This window comes from Triturus cristatus, chromosome 1_1 (genome assembly GCF_964204655.1).
Source record: "Triturus cristatus chromosome 1_1, aTriCri1.1, whole genome shotgun sequence".
In the NCBI taxonomy this organism is placed as follows: domain Eukaryota; kingdom Metazoa; phylum Chordata; class Amphibia; order Caudata; family Salamandridae; genus Triturus; species Triturus cristatus.
In genome coordinates this window covers 1,180,595,595-1,180,610,508 of record NC_140579.1, presented here as the reverse complement: position 1 = coordinate 1,180,610,508, position 14,914 = coordinate 1,180,595,595, and positions in this window count along the sequence as shown.

The window sequence follows — 14,914 nt, the reverse complement described above, 5'->3', positions numbered from 1 at the left end:
TAGTGATGGTGATCTCACACCACTATCTGCGGTGATAGAGATCTCACACCTATATCTGCAGTGATGGTGATCTCATACCTAAATCTGCAGTGATAGTGATCTCACACCTATATCTGAAGTAATGTCTGCAGTGATAGTGATCTCAAACCTATAGCTGCAGTGATAGTGATCTAACACCAATATCTACAGTGATAGAGATCTCACACCTATATCTGCAGTGATGGTGATCTTACACCTATATCTCCTGTGATAGGGATCTCACACCTATCTCTGCAGTGATAGTGATCTCACACGTATATCTGCAGCGATGGTGATCTTACACCTATATCTGCAGTGATAGTGATCTCTCACCTATCTCTGCAGTGATGGTGATCTTACACCTATACATGCACTGATAGTGATCTCACACCTATATCTGCAGTGATAGTGATCTCACACCTATCTCTGAATTAATATATGCAGTGATAGTGATCTCAAACCTATATCTGCAGTGATAGTCATCTCACACCAATATCTACAGTGATAGAGATCTCACACCTATATCTGCCGTGATAGTGATCTCACACCTATATCAGCAGTGATTGTGATCTCACACCTGTATCTGCAGTGATAGTGATCTCACACCTATGGCTCAAGTAATGATGATCTCACACCTATATTTGCAGTGATAATGATCTCACACCTATATCTGCAGTGATGGTGATCTCACACCTATATCTGCAGTGATGGTGATCTCATACCTAAATCTGCAGTGATAGGGATCTCACACCTATATCTGAAGTAATATCTACAGTGATAGAGATCTCACACCTATATCTGTGGTGATGGTGATCTTACACCTATATCTGCTGTGATAGTGATCTCACACCTATCTCAGCAGTGATAGTGATCTCACACTTATATCTGCAGTGATGGTGATCTTACACCTATAATTGCAGTGATAGTGATCTCACACTTATATCTGCAGTGATGGTGATCTTACACCTATAATTGCAGTGATAGTGATCTCACACCTATCTCTGCAGTGATGGTGATCTTACACCTATATGTGCAGTGATAGTGATCTCACACCTATATCTGAAGTGATGATGCTCTGACACCTATATCTGCAGTGATAGTGATCTCACACCAATATCTGTAGTGATGGTGATCTCACACCAATATCTGCAGTGATAGAGATCTCACACCTTTATCTGCAGTGATGGTGATCTCACACCTATATCTGCAGTGATAGTGATCTCACACCAATATCTGCATTGGTGGTGATCTCACACCTATATCTGCAGTGATAGTGACCTCACACCTATACCTGCAGCAATAGTGATCTCACACCTATATCTGCAGTGATAGTGATCTCACACCTATATCTGCAGTGATAGTGATTTCACACCTATCTCTGAATTAATATCTGAAGTGATAGTGATCTCAAACCTATATCTGCAGTGATAGTCATCTCACACCAATATCTACAGTGATAGAGATCTCACACTTATATCTGCCATGATAGTGATCTCACACCTATATCAGCAGTGATTGTGATCTCACAACGATACTGGCAGTGATGGTGATCTCATACCTATATCTGCAGTGATGGTGATCTCACACCTGTATCTGCAGTGATAGTGATCTCACACCTATATCTCAAGTAATGATGATCTCACACCTATATTTGCAGTGATAATGATCTCACACCTATATCTGCAGTGATGGTGACCTCACACCAATATCTGCAGTGATGGTGATCTCATACCTAAATCTGCAGTGATAGGGATCTCACACCTATAACTGAAGTAATATCTGCAGTGATAGTGATCTCAAACCTATAGCTGCAGTGATAGTGATCTAACACCAATATCTACAGTGATAGAGATCTCACACCTATATCTGCAGTGATGGTTATCTTACTCCTATATCTGCTGTGATAGTGATCTCACACCTATCTCTGCAGTGATAGTGATCTCACACTTATATCTGCAGCGATGGTGATCTTACACCTATATCTGCAGTGATAGTGATCTCACACCTATCTCTGCAGTGATGGTGATCTTACACCTATAAGTGCAGTGATAGTGATCTCACACCTATATCTGCAGTGATGGTGATCTTACACCCATCTCTGCAGTGATAGTGATCTCTCACCCATATCTGCAGTGATGGTGATCTCACCTATATATGCAGTGATAGTGATCTCACACCTATATCTGAAGTAATGGTGATCTCACACCTATATCTACAGTAATAATAATCTCATACCTATATCTGCAGTGATGGTGATCTCATGCCTATATCTGCAGTGATAGTGATCTCACACCTACATCTGCAGTGATGCTGATCTCACACCTATATCTGCAGTGATGGTCATCTCACACCTATATCTGCAGTGCTAGTGATCTCACACCTATATCTGAAGTGATGATGCTCTGACACCTATATCTGCAGTGATAGTGATGTCACACCAATATCTGTAGTCATGGTGATCTCACACCTATATCTGCAGTGATAGAGATCTCACACCTTTATCTGCAGTGATGGTGATCTCACACCTATATCTGAAGTGATAGTGATCTCACACCAATATCTGCATTGGTGGTGATCTCACACCTATATCTGCAGTGATAGTGATCTCACACCTATACCTGCAGTGATGGTGATCTCACACCTATATCTGCAGTGATGGTGATCTCATACCTAAATCTGCAGTGATAGGGATCTCACGCCTATATCTGAAGTAATATCTGCAGTGATATTGATCTCAAACCTATAGCTGCAGTGATAGTGATCTAACACCAATATCTACAGTGATAGAGATCTCACACCTATATCTGTAGTCATGGTGATCTTACTCCTATATCTGCTGTGATAGTGATCTCACACCTATCTCTGCAGTGATAGTGATCTCACACTTATATCTGCAGCGATGGTGATCTTACACCTATATCTGCAGTGATAGTGATCTCACACCTATCTCTGCAGTGATGGTGATCTTACACCTATACGTGCAGTGATAGTGATCTCACACCTATATCTGCAGTGATGGTGATCTTACACCTATATCTGCAGTGATAGTGAGCTCACACCTATCTCTGCAGTGATAGTGATCTCTCACCCATATCTGCAGTGATGGTGATCTCACCTATATATGAAGTGATAGTGATCTCACACCTATATCTGAAGTAATGGTGATCTCACACCTATATCTACAGTAATAATAATCTCATACCTATATCTGCAGTGATGGTGATCTCACACCTATATCTGCAGTGATAGTGATCTCACACCTACATCTGCAGTGATAGAGATCTCACACCTGTATCTGCAGTGATGGTGATCTCACACCTATATCTGCAGTGATAGTGATCTCACACCAATATCTGCATTGGTGGTGATCTCACACCTATATCTGCAGTGATAGTGATCTCACACCTATACCTGCAGCAATAGTGATCTCACACCTATATCTGCAGTGATAGTGATCTCACACCTATATCTGCAGTGATAGTGATTTCACACCTATCTCTGAATTAATATCTGCAGTGATAGTGATCTCAAACCTATATCTGCAGTGATAGTCATATCACACCAATATCTACAGTGATAGAGATCTCACACTTATATCTGCCATGATAGTGATCTCACACCTATATCAGCAGTGATTGTGATCTCACACCTATATCTACAGTAATAATAATCTCATACCTATATCTGCAGTGATGGTGATCTCACGCCTATTTCTGCAGTGACAGTGATCTCACACCTACATCTGCAGTGATGCTGATCTCACACCTATATCTGCAATGATGGTCATCTCACACCTATATCTGCAGTGATAGTGATCTCACACCTATATCTGAAGTGATGATGCTCTGACACCTATATCTGCAGTGATAGTGATCTCACACCAATATCTGTAGTGATGGTGATCTCACACCACTATCTGCAGTGATAGAGATCTCACACCTATATCTGCAGTGATGGTGATCTCATACCTAAATCTGCAGTGATAGGCATCTCACACCTATATCTGAAGTAATGTCTGCAGTGATAGTGATCTCAAACCTATAGCTGCAGTGATAGTGATCTAACACCAATATCTACAGTGATAGAGATCTCACACCTATATCTGCAGTGATGGTGATCTTACACCTATATCTCCTGTGATAGGGATCTCACACCTATCTCTGCAGTGATAGTGATCTCGCACGTATATCTGCAGCGATGGTGATCTTACACCTATATCTGCAGTGATAGTGATCTCTCACCTATCTCTGCAGTGGTGGTGATCTTACACCTATACATGCAGTGATAGTGATCTCACACCTATATCTGCAGTGATAGTGATCTCACACCTATCTCTGAATTAATATCTGCAGTGATAGTGATCTCAAACCTATATCTGCAGTGATAGTCATCTCACACCAATATCTACAGTGATATAGATCTCACACCTATATCTGCAGTGATGGTGATCTTACACCTATATCTGCTGTGATAGGGATCTCACACCTATCTCTGCAGCGATAGTGATCTCACAAGTATATCTACAGCGATGGTGATCTTACACCTATATCTGCAGTGATAGTGATCTCTCACCTATCTCTGCAGTGATGGTGATCTTACACCTATACGTGCAGTGATAGTGATCTCACACCTATATCTGCAGTGATTGTGATCTCACACCTATCTCTGAATTAACATCTGCAGTGATAGTGATCTCAAACCTATATCTGCAGTGATAGTGATCTCACACCAATATCTACAGTGATAGAGATCTCACACCTATATCTGCCGTGATAGTGATCTCACACCTATATCAGCAGTGATTGTGATCTCACAACAATATCTGCTGTGATGGTGATCTCACACCTATATCTGCAGTGATGGTGATCTCACACCTGTATCTGCAGTGATAGTGATCTCACACCTATATCTCAAGTAATGATGATCTCACACCTATATTTGCAGTGATAATAACGATGATCTCACACCTATATTTGCAGTGATAATGATCTCACACCTATATCTGCAGTGATGGTGATCTCACACCTATATCTGCAGTGATGGTGATCTCATACCTAAATCTGCAGTGATAGGGATCTCACACCTATATCTGAAGTAATGTCTGCAGTGATAGTGATCTCAAACCTATAGCTGCAGTGATAGTGATCTAACACCAATATCTACAGTGATAGAGATCTCACACCTATATCTGCAGTGATGGTGATCTTACACCTATATATGCTGTGATAGGGATCTCACGCCTATCTCTGCAGTGATAGTGATCTCACACGTATATCTGCAGCGATGGTGATCTTACACCTATATCTGCAGTGATAGTGATCTCTCACCTATCTCTGCAGTGACGGTGATCTTACACCTATACGTGCAGTGATAGTGATCTCACACCCATATCTGCAGTGATGGTGATCTTAAACCTATATCTGCAGTGATTGTGATCTCACACCCATCTCTGCAGTGATAGTGATCTCACACCCATATCTGCAGTGATGGTGATCTCACCTATATATGCAATATATGCAGTGATAGTGATCTCACACCTATATCTGAAGTAATGGTGATCTCACACCTATATCTACAGTAATAATAATCTCATACCTATATCTGCAGTGATGGTGATCTCACGCCTATTTCTGCAGAGATAGTGATCTCACACCTACATCTGCAGTGATGCTGATCTCACACCTATATCTGCAATGATGGTCATCTCACACCTATATCTGCAGTGATAGTGATCTCACACCTATATCTGAAGTGATGATGCTCTGAAACCTATATCTGCAGTGATAGTGATCTCACACCAATATCTGTAGTGATGGTGATCTCACACCACTATCTGCAGTGATAGAGATCTCACACCTATATCTGCAGTGATGGTGATCTCATACCTAAATCTGCAGTGATAGGGATCTCACACCTATATCTGAAGTAATGTCTGCAGTGATAGTGATCTCAAACCTATAGCTGCAGTGATAGTGATCTAACACCAATATCTACAGTGATAGAGATCTCACACCTATATCTGCAGTGATGGTGATCTTACACCTATATCTCCTGTGATAGGGATCTCACACCTATCTCTGCAGTGATAGTGATCTCACACGTATATCTGCAGCGATGGTGATCTTACACCTATATCTGCAGTGATAGTAATCTCTCACCTATCTCTGCAGTGATGGTGATCTTACACCTATACATGCAGTGATAGTGATCTCACACCTATATCTGCAGTGATAGTGATCTCACACCTATCTCTGAATTAATATCTGCAGTGATAGTGATCTCAAACCTATATCTGCAGTGATAGTCATCTCACACCAATATCTACAGTGATAGAGATCTCACACCTATATCTGCCGTGATAGTGATCTCACACCCATATCAGCAGTGATTGTGATCTCACACCTGTATCTGCAGTGATAGTGATCTCACACCTATGGCTCAAGTAATGATGATCTCACACCTATATTTGCAGTGATAATGATCTCACACCTATATCTGCAGTGATGGTGATCTCACACCTATATCTGCAGTGATGGTGATCTCATACCTAAATCTGCAGTGATAGGGATCTCACACCTATATCTGAAGTAATATCTGCAGTGATAGTGATCTCAAACCTATAGCTGCAGTGATAGTGATCTAACACCAATATCTACAGTGATAGAGATCTCACACCTATATCTGCGGTGATGGTGATCTTACACCTATATCTGCTGTGATAGTGATCTCACACCTATCTCAGCAGTGATAGTGATCTCACACTTATATCTGCAGTGATGGTGATCTTACACCTATAATTGCAGTGATAGTGATCTCACACTTATATCTGCAGTGATGGTGATCTTAAACCTATATCTGCAGTGATGGTGATCTCACACCCATCTCTGCAGTGATAGTGATCTCACACCCATATATGCAGTGATGGTGATCTCACCTATATATGCAGTGATAGTGATCTCACACCTATATCTGAAGTAATGGTGATCTCACACCTATATCTACAGTAATAATAATCTCATACCTATATCTGCAGTGATGGTGATCTCACGCCTATTTCTGCAGTGATAGTGATCTCACACCTACATCTGCAGTGATGCTGATCTCACACCTATATCTGCAATGATGGTCATCTCACACCTATATCTGCAGTGATAGTGATCTCACACTTATATCTGCAGCGATGGTGATCTTACACCTATATCTGCAGTGATAGTGATCTCTCACCTATCTCTGCAGTGATGGTGATCTTACACCTATACGTGCAGTGATAGTGATCTCACACCCATATCTGCAGTGATGGTGATCTTAAACCTATATCTGCAGTGATGGTGATCTCACACCCATCTCTGCAGTGATAGTGATCTCACACCCATATCTGCAGTGATGGTGATCTCACCTATATATGCAGTGATAGTGATCTCACACCTATATCTGAAGTAATGGTGATCTCACACCTATATCTGCAATGATGGTCATCTCACACCTATATCTGCAGTGATAGTGATCTCACACCTATATCTGAAGTGATGATGCTCTGACACCTATATCTGCAGTGATAGTGATCTCACACCAATATCTGTAGTGATGGTGATCTCACACCACTATCTGCAGTGATAGAGATCTCACACCTATATCTGCAGTGATGGTGATCTCATACCTAAATCTGCAGTGATAGGGATCTCACACCTATATCTGAAGTAATGTCTGCAGTGATAGTGATCTCAAACCTATAGCTGCAGTGATAGTGATCTAACACCAATATCTACAGTGATAGAGATCTCACACCTATATCTGCAGTGATGGTGATCTTACACCTATATCTCCTGTGATAGGGATCTCACACCTATCTCTGCAGTGATAGTGATCTCACACGTATATCTGCAGCGATGGTGATCTTACACCTATATCTGCAGTGATAGTGATCTCTCACCTATCTCTGCAGTGATGGTGATCTTACACCTATACATGCAGTGATAGTGATCTCACACCTATATCTGCAGTGATAGTGATCTCACACCTATCTCTGAATTAATATCTGCAGTGATAGTGATCTCAAACCTATATCTGCAGTGATAGTCATCTCACACCAATATCTACAGTGATAGAGATCTCACACCTATATCTGCCGTGATAGTGATCTCACACCTATATCAGCAGTGATTGTGATCTCACACCTGTATCTGCAGTGATAGTGATCTCACACCTATGGCTCAAGTAATGATGATCTCACACCTATATTTGCAGTGATAATGATCTCACACCTATATCTGCAGTGATGGTGATCTCACACCTATATCTGCAGTGATGGTGATCTCATACCTAAATCTGCAGTGATAGGGATCTCACACCTATATCTGAAGTAATATCTGCAGTGATAGTGATCTCAAACCTATAGCTGCAGTGATAGTGATCTAACACCAATATCTACAGTGATAGAGATCTCACACCTATATCTGCGGTGATGGTGATCTTACACCTATATCTGCTGTGATAGTGATCTCACACCTATCTCAGCAGTGATAGTGATCTCACACTTATATCTGCAGTGATGGTGATCTTACACCTATAATTGCAGTGATAGTGATCTCACACTTAAATCTGCAGTGATGGTGATCTTACACCTATAATTGCAGTGATAGTGATCTCACACCTATCTCTGCAATGATGGTGATCTTACACCTATATGTGCAGTGATAGTGATCTCACACCTATATCTGAAGTGATGATACTCTGACACCTATATCTGCAGTGATAGTGATCTCACACCAATATCTGTAGTGATGGTGATCTCACACCAATATCTGCAGTGATAGAGATCTCACACCTTTATCTGCAGTGATGGTGATCTCACACCTATATCTGCAGTGATAGTGATCTCACACCAATATCTGCATTGGTGGTGATCTCACACCTATATCTGCAGTGATAGTGACCTCACACCTATACCTGCAGCAATAGTGATTTCACACCTATATCTGCAGTGATAGTGATCTCACACCTATAACTGCAGTGATAGTGATTTCACACCTATCTCTGAATTAATATCTGCAGTGATAGTGATCTCAAACCTATATCTGCAGTGATAGTCATCTCACACCAATATCTACAGTGATAGAGATCTCACACTTATATCTGCCATGATAGTGATCTCACACCTATATCAGCAGTGATTGTGATCTCACAACGATACTGGCAGTGATGGTGACCTCATACCTATATCTGCAGTGATGGTGATCTCACACCTGTATCTGCAGTGATAGTGATCTCACACCTATATCTCAAGTAATGATGATCTCACACCTATATTTGCAGTGATAATGATCTCACACCTATATCTGCAGTGATGGTGACCTCACACCTATATCTGCAGTGATGGTGATCTCATACCTAAATCTGCAGTGATAGGGATCTCACACCTATAACTGAAGTAATATCTGCAGTGATAGTGATCTCAAACCTATAGCTGCAGTGATAGTGATCTAACACCAATATCTACAGTGATAGAGATCTCACACCTATATCTGCAGTGATGATGATCTTACTCCTATATCTGCTGTGATAGTGATCTCACACCTATCTCTGCAGTGATAGTGATCTCACACTTATATCTGCAGCGATGGTGATCTTACACCTATATCTGCAGTGATAGTGATCTCACACCTATCTCTGCAGTGATGGTGATCTTACACCTATAAGTGCAGTGATAGTGATCTCACACCTATATCTGCAGTGATGGTGATCTTACACCCATATCTGCAGTGATGGTGATCTCACCTATATATGCAGTGATAGTGATCTCACACCTATATCTGAAGTAATGGTGATCTCACACCTATATCTACAGTAATAATAATCTCATACCTATATCTGCAGTGATGTTGATCTCACCTATATCTGCAGTGATTGTGATGTCACACCTGTATCTGAAGCAATATCTGCAGTGATTGTGATCTCACACATATCTGCAGTGATAGTAATCTCACGCCTATTTCTGAAGTAATGGTGATCTCACACCTGTATCTGAAGTAATGGTAATCTCACACCTATATCTGCAGTGATAGTGATCTCACATCTATATCTGCAGTGAAAGTGATATACAGTGATAGAGATCTCACATCTTTATCTGCAGTGAGAGTGATCTTACTCTTATATCTGCAGTGATAGTCATCTCACACCAATATCTGCAGTGATGGCAATCTCACACATATATCTGTAGTGATAGTGATCTTGCACCTATATCTGCAGTAATAGTGCTCTCACACATATATCTGCAGTGATGGTGATCTCACACCTAAATCTGCGGTGACAGTGATCTCACACCTATATCTGAAGTAATGGTGATCTCACACCTATATCTCCAGTGATAGGGATCTCATACCTATATCTGAAGTAATATCTGCAGTGATAGAGATCTCAAACCTATATCTGCAGTGATAGTGATCTAACACCAATATCTACAGTGATAGAGATCTCACACCTATATCTGCAGCAATAGTGATCTCACACCTATATATGCAGTGATGTTGATCTCACCTATATCTGCAGTGATTGTGATGTCACTCCTGTATCTGAAGCAATATCTGCAGTGATTGTGATCTCACACATATCTGCAGTGATAGTGATCTCACGCCTATTTCTGAAGTAATGGTGATCTCACACCTGTATCTGAAGTAATGGTAATCTCACACCTATATCTGCAGTGATAGTGATATCACATCTATATCTGCAGTGAAAGTGATATACAGTGATAGAGATCTCACATCTTTATCTGCAGTGAGAGTGATCTCACTCTTATATCTGCAGTGATAGTCATCTCACACCAATATCTGCAGTGATGGCAATCTCACACATATATCTGCAGTGATAGTGATCTTGCACCTATATCTGCAGTAATAGTGCTCTCTCACCTATATCTGCAGTGATGGTGATCTCACACCTAAATCTGCAGTGACAGTGATCTCACACCTATATCTGAAGTAATGGTGATCTCACACCTGTATCTGCAGTGATAGTGATCTCACGCCTATATCTCAAGTAATGATGATCTCACACCTATATTTGCAGTGAAAGAGATCTCACACCTATAGCTGCAGTGATAGTGTTCTCACACCTATATCTGCAGTGATAGTGATCTAACACCAATATCTGCAGGGATAGTGAGCTCACACCTATATATGCAGAGATAGTGATCTCACACCTATATCTGCAGCAATAGTGATCTCACACCTATATCTGCAGTGATGTTGATCTCACCTATATCTGCAGTGATTGTGATGTCACATCTGTATCTGAAGCAATATCTGCAGTGATTGTGATCTCACACATATCTGCAGTGATAGTGATCTCACACCTATTTCTGAAGTAATGGTGATCTCACACCTGTATCTGAAGTAATGGTAATCTCACACCTATATCTGCAGTGATAGTGATCTCACATCCTTATCTGCAGTGAGAGTGATCTCACTCTTATATCTGCAGTGATAGTCATCTCACACCAATATCTGCAGTGATGACAATCTCACACATATATCTGCAGTGATAGTGATCTTGCACCTATATCTGCAGTAATAGTGCTCTCACACCTATATCTGCAGTGATGGCGATCTCACACCAATATCTACAGTGATAGAGATCTCACACCTATATCTGCCGTGATAGTGATCTCACACCTATATCAGCAGTGATTGTGATCTCACAACAATATCTGCAGTGATGGTGATCTCACACCTATATCTGCAGTGATGGTGATCTCACACCTGTATTTGCAGTGATAGTGATCTCACACCTATATCTCAAGTAATGATGATCTCACACCTATATTTGCAGTGATAATGATCTCACACCTATATCTGCAGTGATGGTGATCTCACACCTATATCTGCAGTGATGGTGATCTCATACCAAAATCTGCAGTGATAGGGATCTCACACCTATATCTGAAGTAATGTCTGCAGTGATAGTGATCTCAAACCAATAGCTGCAGTGATAGTGATCTAACACCAATATCTACAGTGATAGAGATCTCACACCTATATCTGCAGTGATGGTGATCTTACACCTATATCTGCTGTGATAGGGATCTCACACCTATCTCTGCAGCGATAGTGATCTCACACGTATATCTACAGCGATGGTGATCTTACACCTATATCTGCAGTGATAGTGATCTCTCACCTATCTCTGCAGTGATGGTGATCTTACACCTATACGTGCAGTGATAGTGATCTCACACCTATATCTGCAGTGATTGTGATCTCACACCTATCTCTGAATTAACATCTGCAGTGATAGTGATCTCAAACCTATATCTGCAGTGATAGTGATCTCACACCAATATCTACAGTGATAGAGATCTCACACCTATATCTGCCGTGATAGTGATCTCACACCTATATCAGCAGTGATTTTGATCTCACAACAATATCTGCTGTGATGGTGATCTCACACCTATATCTGCAGTGATGGTGATCTCACACCTGTATCTGCAGTGATAGTGATCTCACACCTATATCTCAAGTCATGATGATCTCACACCTATATTTGCAGTGATAACGATCTCACACCTATATCTGCAGTGATGGTGATCTCACACCTATATCTGCAGTGATGGTGATCTCATACCTAAATCTGCAGTGATAGGGATCTCACACCTATATCTGAAGTAATGTCTGCAGTGATAGTGATCTCAAACCTATAGCTGCAGTGATAGTGATCTAACACCAATATCTACAGTGATAGAGATCTCACACCTATATCTGCAGTGATGGTGATCTTACACCTATATCTGCTGTGATAGGGATCTCACGCCTATCTCTGCAGTGATAGTGATCGCACACGTATATCTGCAGCGATGGTGATCTTACACCTATATCTGCAGTGATAGTGATCTCTCACCTATCTCTGCAGTGATGGTGATCTTACACCTATACGTGCAGTGATAGTGATCTCACACCCATATCTGCAGTGATAGTGATCTCACACCCATCTCTGCAGTGATAGTGATCTCACACCCATATCTGCAGTGATGGTGATCTCACCTATATATGTAGTGATAGTGATCTCACACCTATGTCTGAAGTAATGGTGATCTCACACCTATATCTACAGTAATAATAATCTCATACCTATATCTGCAGTGATGGTGATCTCACGCCTATTTCTGCAGTGATAGTGATCTCACACCTACATCTGCAGTGATGCTGATCTCACACCTATATCTGCAATGATGGTCATCTCACACCTATATCTGCAGTGATAGTGATCTCACACCTATATCTGAAGTGATGATGCTCTGACACCTATATCTGTAGTGATGGTGATCTCACACCACTATCTGCAGTGATAGAGATCTCACACCTTTATCTGCAGTGATGGTGATCTCACACCTATATCTGCTGTGATAGTGAGCATACACCAATATCTGCATTGGTGTTGATCTCACACCTATATCTTCAGTGATAGTGATCTCACACCTATATCTGCAGCAATAGTGATCTCACACCTATATCTGCAGTGATGTTGATCTCACCTATATCTGCAGTGAGTGTGATGTCACACCTGTATCTGAAGCATTATCTGCAGTGATAGTGATCTCACACATGTCTGCAGTGATAGTGATCTCAGGCCTATTTCTGAAGTAATGGTGATCTCACACCTGTATCTGAAGTAATGGTGATCTCTCACCAATATCTGCAGTGATAGTGATCTCACATCTATATCTGAAGTGAAAGTGATATACAGTGATAGAGATCTCACATGTTTATCTGCAGTGAGAGTGATCTCACTCCTATATCTGTAGTGATAGTCATCTCACATCAATATCTGCAGTGATGGCAATCTCACACATATATCTGCAGTGATAGTGATCTTGCACCTATATCTGCAGTAATAGTGCTCTCACACCTATATCTGCGGTGATGGTGATTTCACACCTAAATCTGCAGTGATAGTGATCTCACACCTATATCTGAAGTAATAGTGATCTCACACCTATATCTGCACTGATAGGGATCTCATACCTTTATCTGAAGTAATATCTGCAGTGATAGTGATCTCAAACCTATATCTGCAGTGATCGTGATCTAACACCAATATCTACAGTGATAGAGATCTCACACCTAGATCTGCAGTGATAGTGATCTCACACCTATATCTGCAGTGATAGTGATTTCACACCTATCTCTGAATTAATATCTGCAGTGATAGTGATCTCAAACCTATATCTGCAGTGATAGTCATCTCACACCAATATCTACAGTGATAGAGATCTCACACTTATATCTGCCATGATAGTGATCTCACACCTATATCAGCAGTGATTGTGATCTCACACCTATATCTACAGTAATAATAATCTCATACCTATATCTGCAGTGATGGTGATCTCACGCCTATTTCTGCAGTGATAGTGATCTCACACCTACATCTGCAGTGATGCTGATCTCACACCTATATCTGCAATGATGGTCATCTCACACCTATATCTGCAGTGATAGTGATCCCACACCTATATCTGAAGTGATGATGCTCTGACACCTATATCTGCAGTGATAGTGATCTCACACCAATATCTGTAGTGATGGTGATCTCACACCACTATCTGCAGTGATAGAGATCTCACACCTATATCTGCAGTGATGGTGATCTCATACCTAAATCTGCAGTGATAGGCATCTCACACCTATATCTGAAGTAATGTCTGCAGTGATAGTGATCTCAAACCAATAGCTGCAGTGATAGTGATCTAACACCAATATCTACAGTGATAGAGATCTCACACCTATATCTGCAGTGATGGTGATCTTACACCTATATCTGCCATGATAGTGATCTCACACCTATATCAGCAGTGATTGTGATCTCACAACAATATCTGCAGTGATGGTGATCTCACACC